General features: G+C 51.2%; 1 protein-coding gene across 10 annotated transcripts in view; it reads right to left on the reverse strand.

Annotated features, from left to right (window-relative positions):
- The window catches only part of ARHGEF18 (Rho/Rac guanine nucleotide exchange factor 18), a 79,253-nt gene that overhangs the window by 25,033 nt on the left and 34,892 nt on the right, over window positions 1-19,328 (reverse strand). The window contains exon 1 of one of the 10 annotated variants that reach the window (XM_032309713.1): window positions 6,666-6,894. The exons of the other annotated variants lie outside the window; for them this stretch is intronic. The gene's annotated coding sequence lies outside the window, so the exon portion shown is untranslated. Of the gene's footprint in view, window positions 1-6,665; window positions 6,895-19,328 lie in introns of those variants that run through there. 10 annotated transcript variants of the gene reach the window in all.

Genomic DNA, 19,328 nt, shown 5'->3' on the forward strand with positions numbered 1-19,328 from the left:
TGTCCCTGCCCCCATTCTTTGTCTCAGTGAAGACTTTTCTTTCAGGCTGAGATTGCCGCCTGTCTCTGGAGAGTTCTAGCAAGCACGAGCTTCGGGCAAGTGTTTGAGAGACAATTAAGAAAATCGGAGACAACATGAAGTTTTCAGTTCACAGTTCCTGGCTTTCCAGCCACCTGAGACTAGACTAGATCGATGCCAAGACAACTCATTGATTTCTCTGCCTGTTTCATTTTGACGTTACACAAGCAAGATGGTATAAAGACGAATAAAACTACAGAAGACACAGAGACACAACAAAAAACCTTAACCCCGTGCCTCAGGGGACAAAGAGGTGGGGGGGAGCAGCTTGGGGCTTAGAAGGTCCTTGTGAGCCAGAAAGAACACTCCTCCTAAACCTGATATTACCCAATAAAAATCATTCACGAACTTTCTACTCCCAAATTACGTCAAACCCAGCAAACGCCATAAAAGAAAATGCGCTTATCTTCTTGACTGGGTGTGCAGAAAACTTAAAAATCACCAAAAAGGCATAAAAGTAGAAATAGTCCATGATGCCGCCATCCACAGTTAATTGCTCCAGTATAAATGGGTGTTGTAAGTTGAAATAATGTTTAATAGTGAGTGATCCTAACATCGGGGTTCCAAAAAATCCCTTCCAGGCAGCAAACGAATAATGTTAATAGCCTACAGGTATTTTTGGCAAGAATATCACGCAGGACAGATGGGTCATGCCGACAAGTGAATTACAGTACTACAGAACATTTTGTATTACTATTCCGTGGATGATTTTGGAAGTGAAAAATAGAAAGGACAATAATGCCCATGTGTCTGGGGAATAAAAATGAGCGGCAACTGGAACCTCATGCTTTTCCCAAACAGGGACTCCAAGGGGGCCAGAGGGAAATGAAAAATGTAGCACTGTAAAATGTAACACTGTAAAATGTTTCATGGGAAACAAAAGGATACGACCTTCAGGAACTAGGGCTTGGTTCATGAGGGGTTCTTTGATAAGACACGTAAGTCTGATTCACAAAAGACAACAATGACCATGACAACAACAACAATAACCAAAAAACTCTAAATTGACTTCATAATTGGAAACTTTAGTTTGTAAAAAGGATGAAGGGGGGGGGAGCCTGGGTGGCTCAGTGGGTTAAAGCCTCTGCCTTCGGCTCAGGTCATGATCTCAGGGTCCTGGGATTGAGCACCACATCGGGCTCTCTGCTCAGCGGGGAGCCTGCTTCCCCCCCCCCCCTGCCTCTCCGCCTACTTGTGTTTGTTGTCTGTCAAATAAATAAATAAAATCTTAAGACAAAAAAATTAAAAAAAAATAAAAGGATGAAGAGGGGGGCGCCTGAGTGGCTCAGTCGGTTGGGCGTCTGCCTTTGGCTCGGGTCATGATCTCCAGGTCCTCAGACTGAGCCCTGCATCAGGCTTCCTGCTCAGTGGGGAACCTGCTTCCCTCTCTGCGCAACCCCCCCGCCACCATGGTTGCTCACTGTCTCTCCAGTGCTCTTCTCTCAAGGGAATAAATAAATCTTAAAAAATAAAAATACAGAAAGGATGGGGGGGAGGGGTAACTGCAAGCTGCCCATCTGACAAAGGACCAGCACGCAGGATATACAACAGGCTCTCAAACCTCCGTAATAAAAACACAAATAACCCATTTCAAAAATCAGCAAAAAAGATGAAGATGCATTTCCCCAAAAAAAGCCTACAGATGGTAAAAAAGCACAGGGAAGGAGCTCCACTTATGAGCTGCGAGGGAGATGCAAATAAAGCCACCCCAGAAGGCACTACCAGCAGGGCTGAGAGAGGCGAGTGTACAGCCCACGAGGGTATGGAGGAGTTGGGTCGCTCCCACGCTGGCCGGCGGGAAGGGACAGCCACCAGCCTGCAGAGCAGCGGGCGGTTCGCAGAGAAAACACAGAAAGGGCACCCGTGTATATTCATTTCAGCGCACAGAACATATGGCCAGACGGAAACCTGGCCGTGACCGCCTGTGGCAGCTTACTCAGGAATAGCCCCTAAGTGGAAACCCCCCAAACTGTCCTGCGGGGCAAGCAGCCCAACAAATCGTGGTCTGTCCAGACCATGGAATCCTACCCTGCCACGAAAAGGAACTTTTGATAACATGCAACAACCGGGGTGGACCCCCCCCCCGGGGGGGGTGTCCAGGCGCCGTCATGAGAGAAAATACCCAATATCGAAGGACACTGGATGTTTCATTTATTTTTTTTTTATTTTTTTTTTTAAAGATTTTATTTATTTATTTGACAGACAAAGATCACAAGTAGGCCGAGAGGCAGGCAGAGAGAGAGAGAGAGAGAGAGGAGGAAGCAGGTTCCCTGCTGAGCAGAGAGCCCGATGCGGGACTCGATCCCAGGACCCCGAGATCATGACCCGAGCCGAAGGCAGCGGCTTAACCCACTGAGCCACCCAGGCGCCCCTGGATGTTTCATTTATGTCACCTCCTTCAAATGACAGGGTAGTGGACACGGAAAGGGATTAGTGGCTGCTGGTGATGGTGAAGGGGATGGGCAGGGGTGGATCTTCATGGTGCCAAAACGGCCCCCCGCCCGCCTCCGAAACAGAGACGGTCACGGGAGTCTGCACGCGTGACCAAACGGCACAGAACTAGACACACTCACTGCCCGAAGCAATTTTCTGTTCTGATATCCTACAGAGTTACTCAGAAAGGAACTACTGGGGAAGCTGGGTGAAGGGCACATGTGAGCTTTGCAATGGACTCTGAGTCTGTCATGATTTCAAAAAGGAAAATTCGGAAATAAACAAAAGCACTAGCTCCCCAACCACCAACAAAAAAACCAGAGAGAACACTCATGACCAAGGTCTTGGTCAGCGTGGGCCGCCATAACAAAGTACCCAAACTGGCGGGGCTGGAACAACACACGTTACTTTCTCACATTTCTGGAGGCTGGGGAGTCCAAGATCAAGGTGCGGATGGCCTCGGTCCTGGGGGAGGGCTCTCTCTCTCTGGCTTGCAGCCAGCCAGCCCAGGTCTCCCTGTGTGCTCAAGAGGTGGAGAGAGCAAGAGCGAGCTCTCTGCGTCTCCTCTTACAAGGGCACTAACCTCATCATGGGGGCCCCACTCTCATGAGCTCCTCTAAACCTAATTACCTCCCAAAGTCCCCATGTCCAAATACCATCACACTGGGGGCAAGGGCTTCAACATGGGCATCTGTATGTGTGTGTGTGTGGGGGGGGGCACAGGTCAGCCCATAGCACCCTACAACGAATAAAACCATGTTTCCTAACAATGTTTGTCCCCTCGAGGTACCTCGTATCAGTGGAATGAATCGCACAGTATGTGCCTTTCTGCGCCTGGCTTATTTCACTTAGCAAGATGTTTTCAAGGTCCTTTCCTGTTATGGATGGAATGTTTATGTTCGTGTCTCCCCAAAACTTGTATGTTGGGGCCCTAACCCCCAGAGTGGCTGTCTTTGGAGATGGGGTGTCCAAGGAAGTCATTAAGGTTAAATGAGAACGTCAGGTGAGGCTCTGATCTGGATAGGATCAGGGTCCTTATCTTAGAAGAGACACCAGAAGGGTGTCTGGGGGGGCTCAAGTGGGTTAAGCATATGCTTTCTGCTCAGGTTATGATCTCAGGGTCCTGGATTGAGCCCCGTGTTGAGCTCCCTGCTCAATGGAGAGTCTGCTTTTCTCTCTCTCTCTCTAATAAATAAAATAAAATCTTAAAAAAGAGAGAGAGAGAGACACCAGAGAGCTCAGATGCCTCCCTCCTCCCACGCTACCCTTCTGCATAAAGAGAGCAGCTCTCACCAGAGAGCCCTCACCAGCCAAATTTGCTGGCACCCTGAATTTGAACTGCGGCCACCAGAATGTGAGAAACAAATTTCTGTTCTTTACATAACCCAGCACTTTCATAGAGAAGGGTCAGAGAAATGTGCTTAGAAGGACAGGAAGGAAGGTAAAAGGAGAGAGAAAGGAACACATAGCTAACCCTGGTTTCTCAGGGCTTAGCACATGGCAGACGCTGACCGCAAAACGGCACAAATCAAAGCCGCCAAATCAAAAAAGTTCACCTAAGCCATGAAGACAGGTCAAGGTGAGCCTGTCTGAGCCTCTATGTGGCAGCTCTGGGCAGCCAGGGAGGACAGAAGTGACAGAAGGTGGCAGGAGGGCAAAGTGATGATGGTTCGCAAAAGGACAAAAGAAATTCATCTTAAAAACTCATTGTTAGGGCGTGTGGGTGGCTCAGTTGTTAAGCATCTGCCATGGGCTCGGGTCATGATCTCAGGGTCCTGGGATCGAGCCCCACATCGGGCTCTCTGTCAGCAGGGAGTCTGCTTCCCCCTCTCTTTCTCTGCCTACTTGTGATCTCTGTCAAATAAATAAATAAAATCTTCAAAAAAACCCAAACCTCATTGCTAGGGTGCCTGGGTGGCTCAATTGTTAAGCGTCTCCCTTCGGCTCAGGTCATGATCCCAGGGTCCAGGGATCGAGCCCCACGTTGGGCTCCCTGCTCAGCGGGAAGCCTGCTTCTCCCTCTCCCACTCCCCCTGCTTGTATTCCCTCTCTCACTGTCTCTTTCTCTGTCAAACAAATAAGTAAAATCCTGGGGGGAAAAAAAAGGCTTATGAGCTGTGAACACAGTAAACAGGCCATGAATCGGGGTTTCCCATTACCTTGAACAAAGATAGACTAAACTCAGAGCTGTGCTTTGTGGCCCAAGTGCGGAGCAGAGAGAGAGGTGTTTATGGCCATTATAGCGAACAGGTGGCTTGTCCTGGGTGGCTCTGGGCCCAGCGTGGAGATGGAGTATGTACCAGCCCCTGGGCTATCAGCAGGCGCTGGCTGAAACCCACATGGCATCCCAGTGACTTTGAGGGAGACATAAAAGCCGGAGGAGTACAGGTTGGGTGCCTTTAAAACTTACGGGCCATTCGTATCTGAGTTTGGTCACAGCCCTATCTCAGGTAGAAGGTGGATCTCTAGTGTTGATGCCAATGGGCTCTGTCCTCAGTCTGCCTGACATGGGAGCACAGATGGCTTGTTATCAAGGTCACGTGGAACAGAGGAGATCCTTCAAATTAGGTTTGGAAATAAAGGCAGGGAGATGAGTTGACCCAACACGAACTTGATGGGCTGCCATGAAGGAAATGTCAAGAGAATCAGCAAAGATGGTGGGGTTGGGGGGGTCCTCTAGGTGAAATCATCTAGAGGGTTGCTGGGTGCCTGCTGCAGGCTCAGCAAACTAGCAGTGGGGCAGGTGCAGAGCTGGGTTATCTTAGACCTCGTCAATATCAGTGTGATGACAAGAGTCTGGACGGCCAAGCTACTGGCCAGCCAAGCCTGCCCTGGGGTTTATCTCAGGCTGAGGCCAAGTTCAGTGAGTAGATGTGACATTGTGACACCAGCCGGGATGGCACCTAGAAAGCTGTATTCTTATCAGTACCCTGGGGAGTCAGTGCAGGTGAGCTGAGGAGCCCACGTGGGCCAAAGGCAGGCCATGTGGCGCAGGCCCAAAGGGTAGCTAGGACAACCAAGGGATCGTGGCCATGACGCGAAGGGAAGAGTGTCAGAATGGGGACGCTGGCCAGGGAAAAGGAACCCAAGGATGGTCCTCTCGGAGGGCTGGCCTGCTGGCAGGCTTGGAAAAGTCTCTCTCCTCTGAGGCTCGCAGCAGTGAGCTTAGTGCACGTGAGGAATTTCTATTAAGTAAGAATAAAAGAGCAACCACCCTGTATTTCACAAACCACAAAGAACCACTACTCCTGTTTTAGCACATTCCATTCCCATTCTTATTTCTATTAATTCCATTTATGCGGAACTGGATGCTAATAATCAGCCACTTTTAACCTAGGAAAATTGACACGGTTGGACCTAATGCGCGGGTGAGCTCCCACTGAAAATACAAATTGTGCATCTTGCATTTCTGCTTAAGCTTTAATAAGGTAAAATATATTTCAGGAACCTTTTACAATTTCTTTCCTACAGAAACCTCTTGCAGTGGTTGTGAAACTGCTTATTAAACGGGGATATTCCTCCAACAGCATGTTCCCAGGATGCTCCTGATGGTTATAATAAAACCAACAGGGAGTTGCCTGGGTGGCTCAGTGGTTTAAGCCTCTGCCTTTGGCTCAGGTCATGATCCCAGGGTCCTGGGATCGAGTCCCACATCGGGCTCTCTGCTCAGCAGGAAGCCTGCTTTCCTTCCTCTCTCTCTCTGCCTACTTGTGATCTTTGCATGTCAAATAAATAAATAAATAAATAAATAAAATCTTAAAAAAAAAAAAAAAAACCAACAACAACAACAAACACACCAGTGGAACTGGAGGGTATTATGCTAAGCGAAATTAGTCAGTCAGAGAAAGAAACCATTATGATCTCACTCATATGTAGAATTTAAGAAAGAAAACAGATGAACATAGGGGAAGGGACGGGAAAATAAAATAAGATAAAAACAGAGAAGCCAACCGTAAGAGACTCCTAACTCCAGGAAACACTGAGGGTTGCTGGGCACTGAGGGCACTTGTAAAGAGCACTGGCTGTCACACGCAACCGGCGAATCACTTAATTCTACCCCTGAAACTAATACTACATGTCAAGTAACCTGAACGTAAATTTTAAAAAGGAAGGAAGGAAGGAAGGAATTCCCAGCGGACAGAGGGGTGAAATACCCCATCTGCACCGGATACTTTCTCGGGGTAAGTCTGTATGTGTAGCTGTGTCCCCTGCCCTCCGTCTCCTCAGTCCCTCTGCTCTCACGACAGTGCGGACCGTCAGTGTTCCCGTCCAGCCGAAGCTTCCTGAGAGCAGGCCAGCGTCTGTCTGGTCAAGCCCTGCATCTGCAGCTTCCTGGAGCCTGCTGGCTTGCACTCTGCAAGTGGGGCGGAGGGTGAGGATTCTCTGATCCCTCAGCACACGTTCCACAGATTTCTTCTGGGCGTTCCTGGTGCCCTGGAACACAAGCCCCGCCCCCCCACCAGGGAACTAGGTCCAGAGGCCCACTTTCCAGGAGAGGTGCCCTCCCCTCGCTGTAAAATTCTCTCCCTTCTCGCGGAAGCCCCTCCCCGTGCTCTTCTGGAGCCTCCCTCATCTTCACAGGACCTTCCCTCCATGCGCCGGCTCCTGGGGTGTGGTACCCTCAGTCCAGCCTTCTCCTGCACCCCCGGGGCCAGTGCATCACTGGCCCGACACTGGCCCTATTTTCTGTCTACTTCACAGGGCGTGGGCCCGTTCCCTGATCAGTCAGCCCAAGCTGCAGTCTCCTTGGGGGGCTACCGAGCCCCTCCGCTTCCCGCCCCGCCCCCCGCCCTGCTGCCCGAGGGTCTCACCACATACCTGTGGGCATCCCACAGCTTTGGCTCCGACTCCCTGGCCTGGTCATGCCCCATTTGCACTCTGCACCCCAACCATGCTGACGTGCAGCTCTGGGTGCCTTGGCTGAGGCACCCCTTTGCCTGGCGAGCTTTGGGGCCCGGCCAGAGTCCCTCTGGGTCGCCTTCCCTCTTTCCCAGCCCCCACAGCCTAGGCCTTCCTGTGCCCTTTACCTCTGTGCACACAACCGGTCACGGCTGTTATCACACTGCCTCATGCCTCATGGAACCCTGACCTCTTGGAGGGCAAGGGTCAGATGTCAATCATATCGCGATGTCAACATTGCTTTGATCTATGTGCCGGGCCAGCCTGCTCCCAGCTCGGGTCCACAGACCTCGTCCCCGCCAGGTGGGGAGGGCACCCACAGGCGAGGCCTACTAGTTCACTTTCGGGGCAACCTGCTGTCTTCAGGGCTATTATCTCTGGTGGGATTTTTAAAAAATGCTCCACTGAACAGGCTATGTGGCCCCTGGATGTTGCTGGAAGGTGCGGGAAGGACATGGTCAGGAAGTGAGCGATTGTCAGTCCCTGTGGCTCACGCTCTCATGAACTCTGCCCCTTGAACTTTATGTTCCTCTTCACCCTCAAATATGCCGGCAGCTGACCTTTCCCAGCCCACCCTTCTCGAGTCTCCGGGGGATTCTTGCTACCCTGGCTGACATCACGAGGACAGGCCTCCTCTTCTGCCCAGTGCCCAGAGCATCCCTGTCCTCGGGAACTGCGCATGCGTGCCCGTCCCTGGCCCCAGCCTGTGGGCTTGTAGCCTCTAGCTCGTCAAGGGAAACCTGGGGAAGGGGCCATTGGTGTTCTCATCTCTAACCCGCAAGAGCAGGACCTGAGCTCCTCCAGCCTCCTCCAGCCCCAGAACTCTCTGAGTTGCCTTCCTCTGAGATCCAGAAGGCGCTTCAGATCCAACACTGCGAGGTGACCCACGATAAGAAAGTTGTGCTAGCAAACTAAGAAAAACCGCAGGGTCCGTTGTGAGAAACCCCAGGTCTCCACGGAAACCATTTGGCGCTGCTTCTCCTTCTGGAATGTCTAAGACTCAGGGGTGCTTTGTGGTACAACACACGTGTGTTGTTACCGGGAATACAGACGAAAGACCTTAATCCTGGCAGAAGTGGCCCATGCTGTTCTAGCGCTCTCTCGAGCAGCCGACCTCGCCTCTGCGACACACGCAGAACAGCAGCACTCTGATTTTGCACAAGAGGGAAAACTAGGCCAAGATGGGACAGGCGGGCAGAGAGCCAGGTCTCAGTACCCAGATGACCAGACGTCCGGTAAGAACCTGCTATACTGCCTGGGGGTCAATCTTCAGCATTCTTAATAAACCTGAACTTCAAAGGGCTTTTTTTTTTTTGCGGGGGGGGGCACCAGCTTATTTTATTTACTCTATTGATAAATAAAGCATTTCTCCAAAGTCATGTCTAATACCAAGATGGTATTTTTCTAAGTTGTTGTGTTTAATAAAGATAAGAACTAACGAAGGCAAACGGCTACAGTGAGTCATCGCAGGGGAAGAAAAGAAGGGAACAAAAGAGAACATTCTTGGGCGTAAATCCAGCCCAAGCCCGGTGGCACGGTGGCACGTTCCAGTCCCGAAGTACAGAACGTGGGACCAACTCTTGGCCTGCAGAGACTCCCTCCTGGCTGACGAGGGGCGGTCCTCACCAAACACTGACAAAGGCACGGGAGAAAACATCCCCCAAGTCCCTGTTACCTGGATGTGATCCCTCTTAATTAACAATAGAAAAAAGTGAACTTCAATGTAAAAAAAAAAAAAAAAGGAAAAATTAAAACTAATCAATATTCTTTCTGCCATTCACGGGAATCTCTTTGTACCTTGATCTGTATCTGCATAGGTGTTCATGTTCTTTTTTTTTTTTTTTAATTTTATTTATTTACTTGAGAGAGAGAGAGTGCGCGCGCATAGCCTCGAGCTTGAATTGCAGGGGCAGGGGGCAAGAGGGAGAGGCAGGCTCTCCGCTGAGCAAGGGGCCCGATGTGGGGCTCGATCGCAGCACCCTGAGATAGTGACCGGAGCTGAAGCAGATGTTTAACCGGCTAAGTCACCCAGACGCCCCGGGAGCTCACGTTCATTAACCATGGTGGTGGACATATGCACGTTTCCCGCACTGGCACGGCTCTGGTGTCTGTAAGTTCCACTTTCATCCCTTCTCTGAATTACTTCTCTGTTGTCAGACATTTGACTCATTCCAATTTCAGACCCGAGTCTCACAGAGACGGCGCTCCGGAGGCAAAGGTTGGCCATGTTTTACGATTTGGATTGGTTATCACCAAACTGCTTTTCCCAAGGACTGCACCACCCAGGACATCTGTGCAGGACAATATGGATAAAGACAAAAAGTCCTGGAAGGCGACACGATAGAGGACTGTAGCTGTAGACACAGTAGCTGTGTGGGATCATAGCTCTTTCCCCTCATGGCTCTAGTTCCCAAATTTTCTGCGACGCTGGTATGACTTTTATAATTAAAAACAAAAAGGTTGGGCACCTGGGTGGCTCGGTGGGTTAAGCCTCTGCCTTTGGCTCAGGTCACAGTCTCAGGGTCCTGGGATGGAGCCCCGCATTGGGCTCTCTGCTCAGCAGGGAGCCTGCTTCCCCCTCTTTCTCTGCCTGCCTCTCTGCCTACTTGTGATCTATCTCTCTGTCAAATAAGTAAATAAATAAATAAATTCCAAAAAAAGGTCCACATGAGGAGGAAGCTGAGTGCAGGGCCTGTCTGCAGCACTTTTTGCATAATCTCCTTAGAACTCTTCCATAAATCTAAAATTATTTCAAAATACAAGTTTGGGAAAAAGCTTAAAGCAGATGGTGACAGTTTCTGACGCCTCCGCAAATCAGCACTGTGCTGGGTTTTGCAGAGTCACATTAGAGAAGATCCACGACCTCAGTTTCTACCCCCAAGTGTGGGGGTACAAAATCAGGGACATTCTGGGACATGACTGCTCTCTTCCGAAACATAGGTTCTGGGGTCAGGAAGAGCAGGGGTCTGAATCCTGACCGTCACCTGCTTCTGCTACCTCTGTGATCTTGGCTCATTACTTAGTCCCCCCAACACTGTTTCATTGTCTGTGCAGAACAGTACATGGTACCTACCTCACAGGGATATGGGGAGGATTCAGGGAGGAAATAAACCTACCCGCAGGAGTAGGAATGGGGCAAGGGGCTAACTGGTGGCTTCCTCGTGCCGGCCCCTGGTATCCACGCACCTCACTAAAGAAACATTGACAACATTTTCCTGAACACAGACAAGACTGTGGGATGGGGTTCAATACTCGACTACACGAGACCCTAGAACACTGGGAAGTGGAGAAACTGGGGCTTAGCTCCTCCCGTGGAGCCCTGCGCTGTCCAGGTGGTCACAGCTTCTAAAAGGGTTAGATTTCCCCCCAAATAATACTGATAAAAAGTTTGCGAATTGGTTTAGAAAACATAAAACACCTCTTTCCATGGGAATAATGGTGTGTGAGTAAGGCAGATCTCCAGCCCTGAGGAACCCAGATGATCAAGAAGGTGACACGTTAGCAAACGATTATGAGATTTCTAGTACTGGAAGTTAGGAGTGTCCCACAGGGGAAGATGAGTCATTCTTCCTGGTGGAGGGGAGGAGGAAGGTTATAGGGTCACCTGCACTGGGTCTTGAAGGATGAGTAGGAGGTCATTAGGAGAAAAGGAGGAAGGGGGAAGGCGAGGCTATTCCAGGGGAGGGCGGTGGGGGTCCGTGTGGGGTCGGCAGGCAGGGGGCATGGGAGTGGGGAGGGGAAGAGCATGGCCAGAGATGAAGATCAAAAGGCAGGCTGGGCTAGAGCGTTGGTGTTTCACGCACCGTGGTCAGGTGTCTGGGGATGGGGAACCACGGGGGATTTCAAGTGAAGGACAAGCAGGATTGGACCCACATTCTTAGACCAGATGGTGATGGCAGGGGTGAGCAAAGAAAGAAGGCAGAGGAATGATGACCGAGGGAGGGATCCAGTCGGGTAGGTGTGCGTGCCGGTGACAATGTCCTTAATGCAGGCAGGGAGGGTGGGGTGGCTGCAGAACACTGGGAAGACTGAGACATGTGGTTTGGGTCACTGGGTGGCACCCTCAGGGGCTGGGACTGGAAGAAGCCAGGGAGAGGGAGCCGTGGCAAGAAGAACACGGAAGCTCTCACTGTGGACACTATTAGTCCGAAACGGCCCCAGGATGCTAGTGCGGAAGTTCTGAAGGTCGCTGAAAATACAGGGTAACAGTGGAACCTGGGACTATCTACTTAGGGCCAATCCATGTGTAGAAACAGCCGGAACAGTCAAGGAAAATAAGATGAGAGTAGCTGAAGACAGCGATTCTGAAGAATGATATTTAGTAAAAACAGGATTTTGCAGGTACATTCTTTTTTTTTTTTTTTTTAAAGATTGTATTTATTTATTTTAGAGATGGGGGAGGGGTAGAGGGAGAGGAAAAGAGAATCTTTTTTTTTTTTTCAAAGATTTTTAAAATTTATTTGACAGAGATCACAAGTAGGCAGAGAGGCAAGCAGAGAGAGAGAGAGAGAGAGAGAGAGAGGAGGAAGCAGGCTCCCTGCCGAGCAGAGAGCCCGATGCGGAACTCGATCTCAGAACCCCGAGATCATGACCTGAGCTGAAGGCAGAGGCTTAACCCACTGAGCCACCCAGGTGCCCCGGGAAGAGAGAATCTTAAGCAGATTCCCTGCTGAGTGCTGAGCCGGATGTGGGGCTTGATCCCATGACTCCAAGACCATGGCCTGAGCTGAAATCAAGAGTCAGATGCTTGGGGCACCTAGGCAACTCAGTTGGCTGAGTGTCTGCCTTTGGCTCAGGTCATGGTCCCAGGGTCCTGGGATCGAGCCCCAAGTCGGGCTCCCTGCTCAACCGGGGAGTCTGTTTCTCCCCATTCCCCACCAGCCCACTCATGCTCTCTCTCTCTCAAATGAATAAAATCTTAAAGAGAGAGAATGAATCAGACACTTAACCAGCTGAGCCAAACAGGTGCCCCGAACAGGTACATTCTGAAGCAACTTTCACTGAACCGGTCCACCTGCAACTGGGGCCTCTTCTCTCTCAGGGTGCACGACACAAGGCGAGGCCAATGAGGTGGCCAGGATGCTCCGTGACCGACCGCCGGCAAACATTTGCTTAACCAGAGCCACTTCTAGTAGATTTCAGAGCTGTGCGTGCCAGCAGTACTCGGTGTTACAGATACATTCCTTAATAAAATGTTACTTAAACTCTTGAACCACCAATGCAAGAGAGCTCCTGTTTCTAAAACTCACAAGCAAGTCACTTAAAAACAAGCAAACCAAAGTACCATCTGATTAGAAGGTGATCTGAACACCGCCCACCCGCCCAGATAAGGGCTAACCAACCACATTCGTGCAGAAGTGTCAGCATTCAGAAGGCTTCCCATTTCCTTGAAATTCTCGTTCAAAGCAAAGTAGAGTGGAAAGTCTATGCTATAGGTCTGGCTTGTTTATTTTAAAAAGACTTTAGTTTTAAGCAATCTCTACACCCAACATGAGGCCTGAGCCTACAACCCTGAGATCAAAAGTGGGCGCTCTGCTGAGCCAGCCAGGCGCCCCTCTCCAGGTCTGCTTTAAAGCAAGAAAGATGATGGGGATGGATATCCGTTCGCAGAGGAAAGGCCGCTGGAGAGCACAAGATTGACAAACACAAGGACATTTATCTACTTTAAGTTAAATAAAGTAGTTAAGGCTTATTAATTTTAAAAAATAACTGCTTTTTTCGGTCCATTGATCACCTCTAAGTGCACACAGGCTGCAGCTAGGGCCCGGGGCTGGGCTCAGGGGCTCAGTCCTTCTGCACACTGCCATGTGGGCAGGCTGGAGGCTGAAGAGCCTGTCCCCGAGAAAAGGGCCCTGCCCAGACTTCCTGTGAGACTCGTTCGCACCCTACTCGAACCTATCCTCCAGCTGGCTGGTCCGGAGCCTGTAGACAAGCGCTCCCTGGAATAACGAATCCAATGAAAAAAGCTTTGGCATACGGTGAACTGGAGAAGCCTGGGGCACAGGAGTCCGAGGCCAAAGGCAGGCTCTGGTTAAGGCCAAGGGTGTGCTCCCAAGACTGGGGACGGGCCATTTCCTTTACTAGGGATGCGACACCACGGGTTGGGGTAAAGTTGCATGGGGGGGGGTGGGGAGGCTGGGACAAACAGGGACACATAGGGGTTAGAGGAAAGACACACCCTTAGCGCAGACGTGCAGGGCAAGGGGAGCCAGGAAGCCCAGCGTGGGAGGGCTCTCAGTCACTAGTGCTGGCAAAGACCCCGAGGAAACCAGTTTTGGGGGAAAATGCAAAAGAACTCTGAATCTCCTCCCCACAGCCCACGGTCTCCAACTCCTCTCCTCACGCCCCGGAACCCACGGGATCGGATGGCTGTTCCCTCCCTGCCTTGTGTCCCGCCATCTCTCCCGCCACACAGGGGGCGCTCAGGATTTGTGACAGGGCTCCCAAGGCTCTGTCAACACGGATCTGGTAAAGGCTGAGCCCCTGCTTCATGGTCCTAGAAGGTCCTAGAAGACTCTGCTCCTATTTTTGTCAGCCCATCAATACCCAACCTTGTGTTCCCTACGTTTTGGTTGGAAGAGACCTTATTTAATCTACATTGTTGCAGCATAAACACCGAACACAGCCAACAGCTCTCTAACTCGCGTCTGCAAGAAGTTGGTCTGATTCACCTGTTTCCTCCACAAGGCTCATCACAGCCTTCTTGGGCCTGGGGACACTAGACAGCATTTTGGCCCAGTGCTCGGGAGCCATTTTCCAACAGCAAAATCGCCAACAAAAAGCACAAGAATAAACAGAGCGTGGCAATTTAAATACACTGGAAAAGGACACTTGTTTACGGAACGGGCTCGACAGAGGCCATATGGGAATCAGCGCCTTGGGCAACTCCAGTATCTTCCCTCTCTGTGTGTTGTCCAAGCACCAAGAAAGCCCTGGGGGTACTGATTTGGGAGTAATGGATAAATCATCGCCAGTGGGTGAATTCGTAAATACGGAAGCCACACACAGTGAACTCTATTTGTGTCCTTAGAGAGGACGCTCCACACACGTGGGGATCTCTGTCATTCAACCTTGGCACAAGGCCTGGGGCGGGAAGGGTGCTCCATAAATATTTGCTGCAGGAAGGGACAAAGGGAGACCAGGTCTGGGGTAGGTCAGGGGAGAAATGAGGAGAAACCAAGGGGGCAGAACAGCAGGCCGGAGGGAACGCCTTGTGCGTGAAGGGACTGTCTCGGGCCTTTGCGATCTTTGCAGTTTACACTTTATTCTCGAAACTGCAGTCACGGACAAGTTTATACACGGGGTCTTCGATCATATTTACCTCCGGAAGTAGAGGCTGTGGCGGGAGTGGGGGGGACCTGCAAGGGGATGCTGGCGGATGCAGGGAGATGGGCGAGGAGGGTGTGGGGACCCGATGCAGGTGCCCTGGGGAGGGCAGAGCCGGGGGAGGTGGCAAGTCTGACTTCCGTGCGGGTTTATCCAAGCTGCCCCTGAGGACTCCAGTGACAGCAGGTGGACACTGGAACACTGCGCTCTGCAGAGAGACACGACCACAGCGAGACAGGACCAAGAGAGGGAAATCTGCTGAAGACCAGAAGGCGGGGGAGTGGGCGTGGTTCCAGGGCAAGCGATCCCGGGATCCCGGGATGGAACCGGATGAGACCTGGAATTAACCAGTCTTAGGGTCCTGGCTTTGTTGCGAGTTTTCTGGGTACCAGAACAACCTAATTTTTTTTTTTTAAAGATTTTATTTATTTATTTGACAGATAGAGATCACAAGTAGACAGAGAGGCAGGCAGAGAGAGAGGAGGAAGCAGGTTCCCCGCTGAGCAGAAGGTCCGATGGGGGGCTCAATCCCAGGACCCTGGGATCATGACCTGAGCAGAAGGCAGAAGCTTTAACCCACTGAGCCACCCAGGCGCCCCCAGAACAACCTAATTTAGTTGCAGCAGTTCCTCTGGGGGTGGGACTGGGGAGAAGGTAGGAGTGCTGTGTCACAAACACTGCTCAAACTGGTACTATCTTTAACTGGAATCTCTGAGCTGTTTCTCCAGGTTGTCATTCAGTCCTGATTCTGGAGGAGCTTATTTGGACTGGTGGTTCTCAACCAGGGGGCATTCTGTGCCCCGGGGAACATGCGGCATTGTCTGCAAATATTCTGGACTGTTATGATGGCGGGGGAGCTCCTGGCACTGAGTGGGTCAGCCCCAGGGATGCTGCTCAGCATCCCGTGAGCACAGGAGGGCCCCCCATAGAGACTCCCCTGGCCCCCAACGTCCAGGGTGCCAGACTGGGAAGCGATGACTCAGAGGCAGGCCCGGAGACTGACAGGCTCTCCTTACTCACGTTACCTCGCTGCCTTCAACCAGTTCTTTCAGGTGCTGAGATTTCTGCGCCCTGACTCCGTGACACTGGGAGGAAGGCCACCCCTCTAGCTGCGATCCCCAGCTTTGATAACCGAACTTTCTACATCTTTCATCTTTCTAAATTACAGAGCAAACAGCCAGTCAGGACAGAGCAGAGGATGGAACCCAGGGGCGGTGTCCCCCTCCGTTGACTCCGGGACACTAATTAACACCCTTTGGGAACTTTCATCCAACTAGTTATGGGCCTGGCTAAAGGATGATTAGCTCAGGATTATCGTAACACCTCTGTGCGCTTCTCATCCCCCCCCAAGAATGTCACGGGGGCCTGGATCAGGTGCCCCACACTTCCACACCTTCCGCCTCCTCTCACCAGTCTGCTGGGCGGATCGCTGTCGCTAGAAGAGGAAACCAGGCTCACGGGTCACGACTGCTTCCTAATGGTTCACACTGGCTCTCGGGTCATGACTGCTGATGCCTCTGAAAACGCCCTCTCTTGGGGTGCCTGGGTAGCTCAGTGGGTTAAGCCTCTGCCTTCAGCTCAGGACACGATCTCGGGATCCTGTGATCCAGTCCCGCATCAGGCTCTCTGCTCAGCAGGGAGCCTGATCCCCCCACCCCACTCTCTGCCTGCCTCTCTGCCTACTTGTGATCTCTGTCTTTCAAATAAGTAAATAAAAATCTAAAAAAAAAAAAAATGCGCCCTCTTCAGTGGAAGGAGTAGGCTGGTCTGTGGTTGGGAGGCCACGCCACGCCAGTTCTGCTTCCTGCCTGGGCCTGGGACCCCCACCACCTCTGTCAAAGGCTGTAGGCACATAACACTTGCTTTCAGTTCCTGGCAAAACCCTATGGCGTCAGAGGCGACCAGTAGAGAGAACCCTTGAAGAAAACAAACTACCCGAGACAAAAGCGGACAGAGGACTTGAAAAGACATGACTCAAAGCAGATACAGAGGCGTTCAACAGCCACACGAGAAGACAGATGGTCAACAGCACCATCATTAGGGAAATACAACCCAGAACCACGGCGAGAAGCCACTTCACACCCACGGCGATGTTATCATTTTTAAAAATGGGGAATGACCGGTGTTGATGAGGATGTGGAGAAACTGGAATCCTCAGGGACTGCTGGTAGGAAGGGAAAATGGTGCGGCTGCTGTGGACAAGCTTGGCGGCTCCTCAAACAGTCGGACAGAACTGCAAGCGTCAGCCACCCCACTTCTGGGTGTAGACGCGAAAGAATGAAAAGCAGACACTCAGATCCTTGCACACCCGTGTTCACAGCATTACTATTCACAGTGGCCACAGGGTGCCCACACCCCATGTGTCCCTCAATGGGGAAATGGATAAACACAATGGGGTCCATCCATACGACAGACTACGATTGAGCCTGAAAAAGGAAGACCTTTCTGCCACCGGCTCCAACACGGGTGAGCCTTGGGGACACTGTGTTCAATGAAATAAGCCAGAAGCAAGAGCGCAAACACGGTCAGGTTCTGCTTCTGTGAGGTCCCTAGAGGAGTCCCATCAAGAGGGACAGGAAGGAGACTGCAGGTGCCACGGGCACGGGACAGAAGCTAGTGTCCCATGTGGGCGGGGTCTCCGTTTGGGGAAGACAAACACGTTCTGGAGAGGGGTGGAAGGAACAGTACCCCAACAAGGAGACACTTTCAGGGCTGAACAAGACACTGAAAAATGGTTAACATGTTTTCTGTTTGTTTGGTCTTTAAAGATATAACTAGTCCTGCAGGGGACCTGAATTTCAGAGCGGCTGCCACTCGGCCCTCATGGAGTTGGATTTTCTCCCAGGAACCTGGCCTTCCCCAAGACAGAAGGGAAACACAAGGCACCACTTAAGAACTTCTGTCCGCTTTCACCGTTGGCCTTTCTCGGCATGACTGGACCCACTAGCCTCATCAGGAGACTGGCTAGTACCAGACTGGTACCCAGGGAACTGTGCAGGGCTCCCCCATGGTCTGGAAGGGGGTCCTGCCGCTGCGTTTTCGCACCCTCTCCTCAAAGCGCCCTTAGCGATTAACGAGGATGCTCAGTGGAAATATGGGAACAAAAACCTGCTCCATCGGGTGTTTCGACTCATTCTGATGAACAAGTTCAACCAGTTCACAGGGGCCAGTCAGGTGCAGGTGGCTCTGGAACATTCTACCGAGACAGAACCAGTAACAACCACTCCTAAAGAATGGCATCAACACCAGTAGAAATGACCTTTTCAGTGTGGGGTCGATGAGGGGCGAAGCTGGTCAGAGGGACAGAGAAGCGAGCTCAGGGCCGGAGGGGGACTGCTAAAATAAGAGAGACTTGGTGTTCCACTTCGTTACTTACAGATCGGAGAAAGCCCGCAGAGCTAAGGATGGGGAGCGGATGCCCTGCACTGCCTGGACCTGTCCCATGAATCACCCGCTCCCCTCTGCTCAAGTTCACATGACTTCTGGTGTCAGGAAGGAAGTACCTTTAGCATCAGCCATCGGCAGTTCCGACCCTGAAAAACCTATGCCATGTGAATATTCCCTACGCCATGCCTTGTGGCCGGGGTATAAGGCCAGATGCCGATCTGTAGGGGTCCCATCAAGACAATGCCACCCACTCCCCTGGGCCTTGCCAGGAAGGGCCGCCCTGCTTTCCTCCTTGGTGTTTTAAAACACTTATGTTAGGGCGCCCGGATGGCTCAGTGGGTTAAGCCGCTGCCTTCGGCTCAGGTCGTGATCCCAGGATCCTGGGATCCAGTCCCGCATCGGGCTCTCTGTTTCGGCTTCCCCGCTCCCCCATCCTGCCTGCCTCTCTGCCTACTTATGCTATCTGTCAAATAAATAAATAAAATCTTAAAAAACAACAACAACAAAAAACACTTATGTTAATTCAAGGGACCGTACCGAAATCAAAATGATGCGGCTGAAAAACATTTTAATGAAAACAAGTGATTTTGAAAAGATTAATTCAGGAGTCACTACTGCACATCTGAAATCTTCCAGAAAACCCCAACTGGCCTTATTATTGCTATTATGTATTTTTAAGCCTTAGTTATTTATTCCAGAGGAAGATACAGAGAGAGCATGTGAGCTGGTGGGGAGGGCTCAGCCATGGGGATGGGGGCGGTGATGTGTGGCGCAAGGCTCGATCCCAGGACCTGGAGATCATGACTCGAGGCAAAGGCAAACATCCAACCATCTGAGCCACCCAGGCACCCCTATATAAACCTTTTATTTGGAAAATAAAGAGCAAATGTTAGCAGAGGAGGCTATGAGGAGGGCAGAGGAAATCAAACACTTAGCAGCGTCCAGTGGGTTTCCCTTTCACCAAATAAAAAGCATTCTGTTAAACATAGAAGGCAAGGAAGAAAAACATGCACACGTGATGCCAGAAAAAACCTGTCTGCTCTCAGTGACCTGCGCAATTATTCAAGGACATTGCATTTCTGTAAAAAAGACAACTGAAAAGGTGGCGGGGTGTCGAGGCTCAGAAGGACCCTCCGTAAGGGGTTCCCAGTGCTGATGCACATCCTAGAGGATGCCCTGTCCCCTTCACCCGCGTCTCTCACCAA

Source organism: Mustela erminea, chromosome 1 (assembly GCF_009829155.1).
Source record: "Mustela erminea isolate mMusErm1 chromosome 1, mMusErm1.Pri, whole genome shotgun sequence".
Taxonomy (NCBI): Eukaryota; Metazoa; Chordata; class Mammalia; order Carnivora; family Mustelidae; genus Mustela; species Mustela erminea.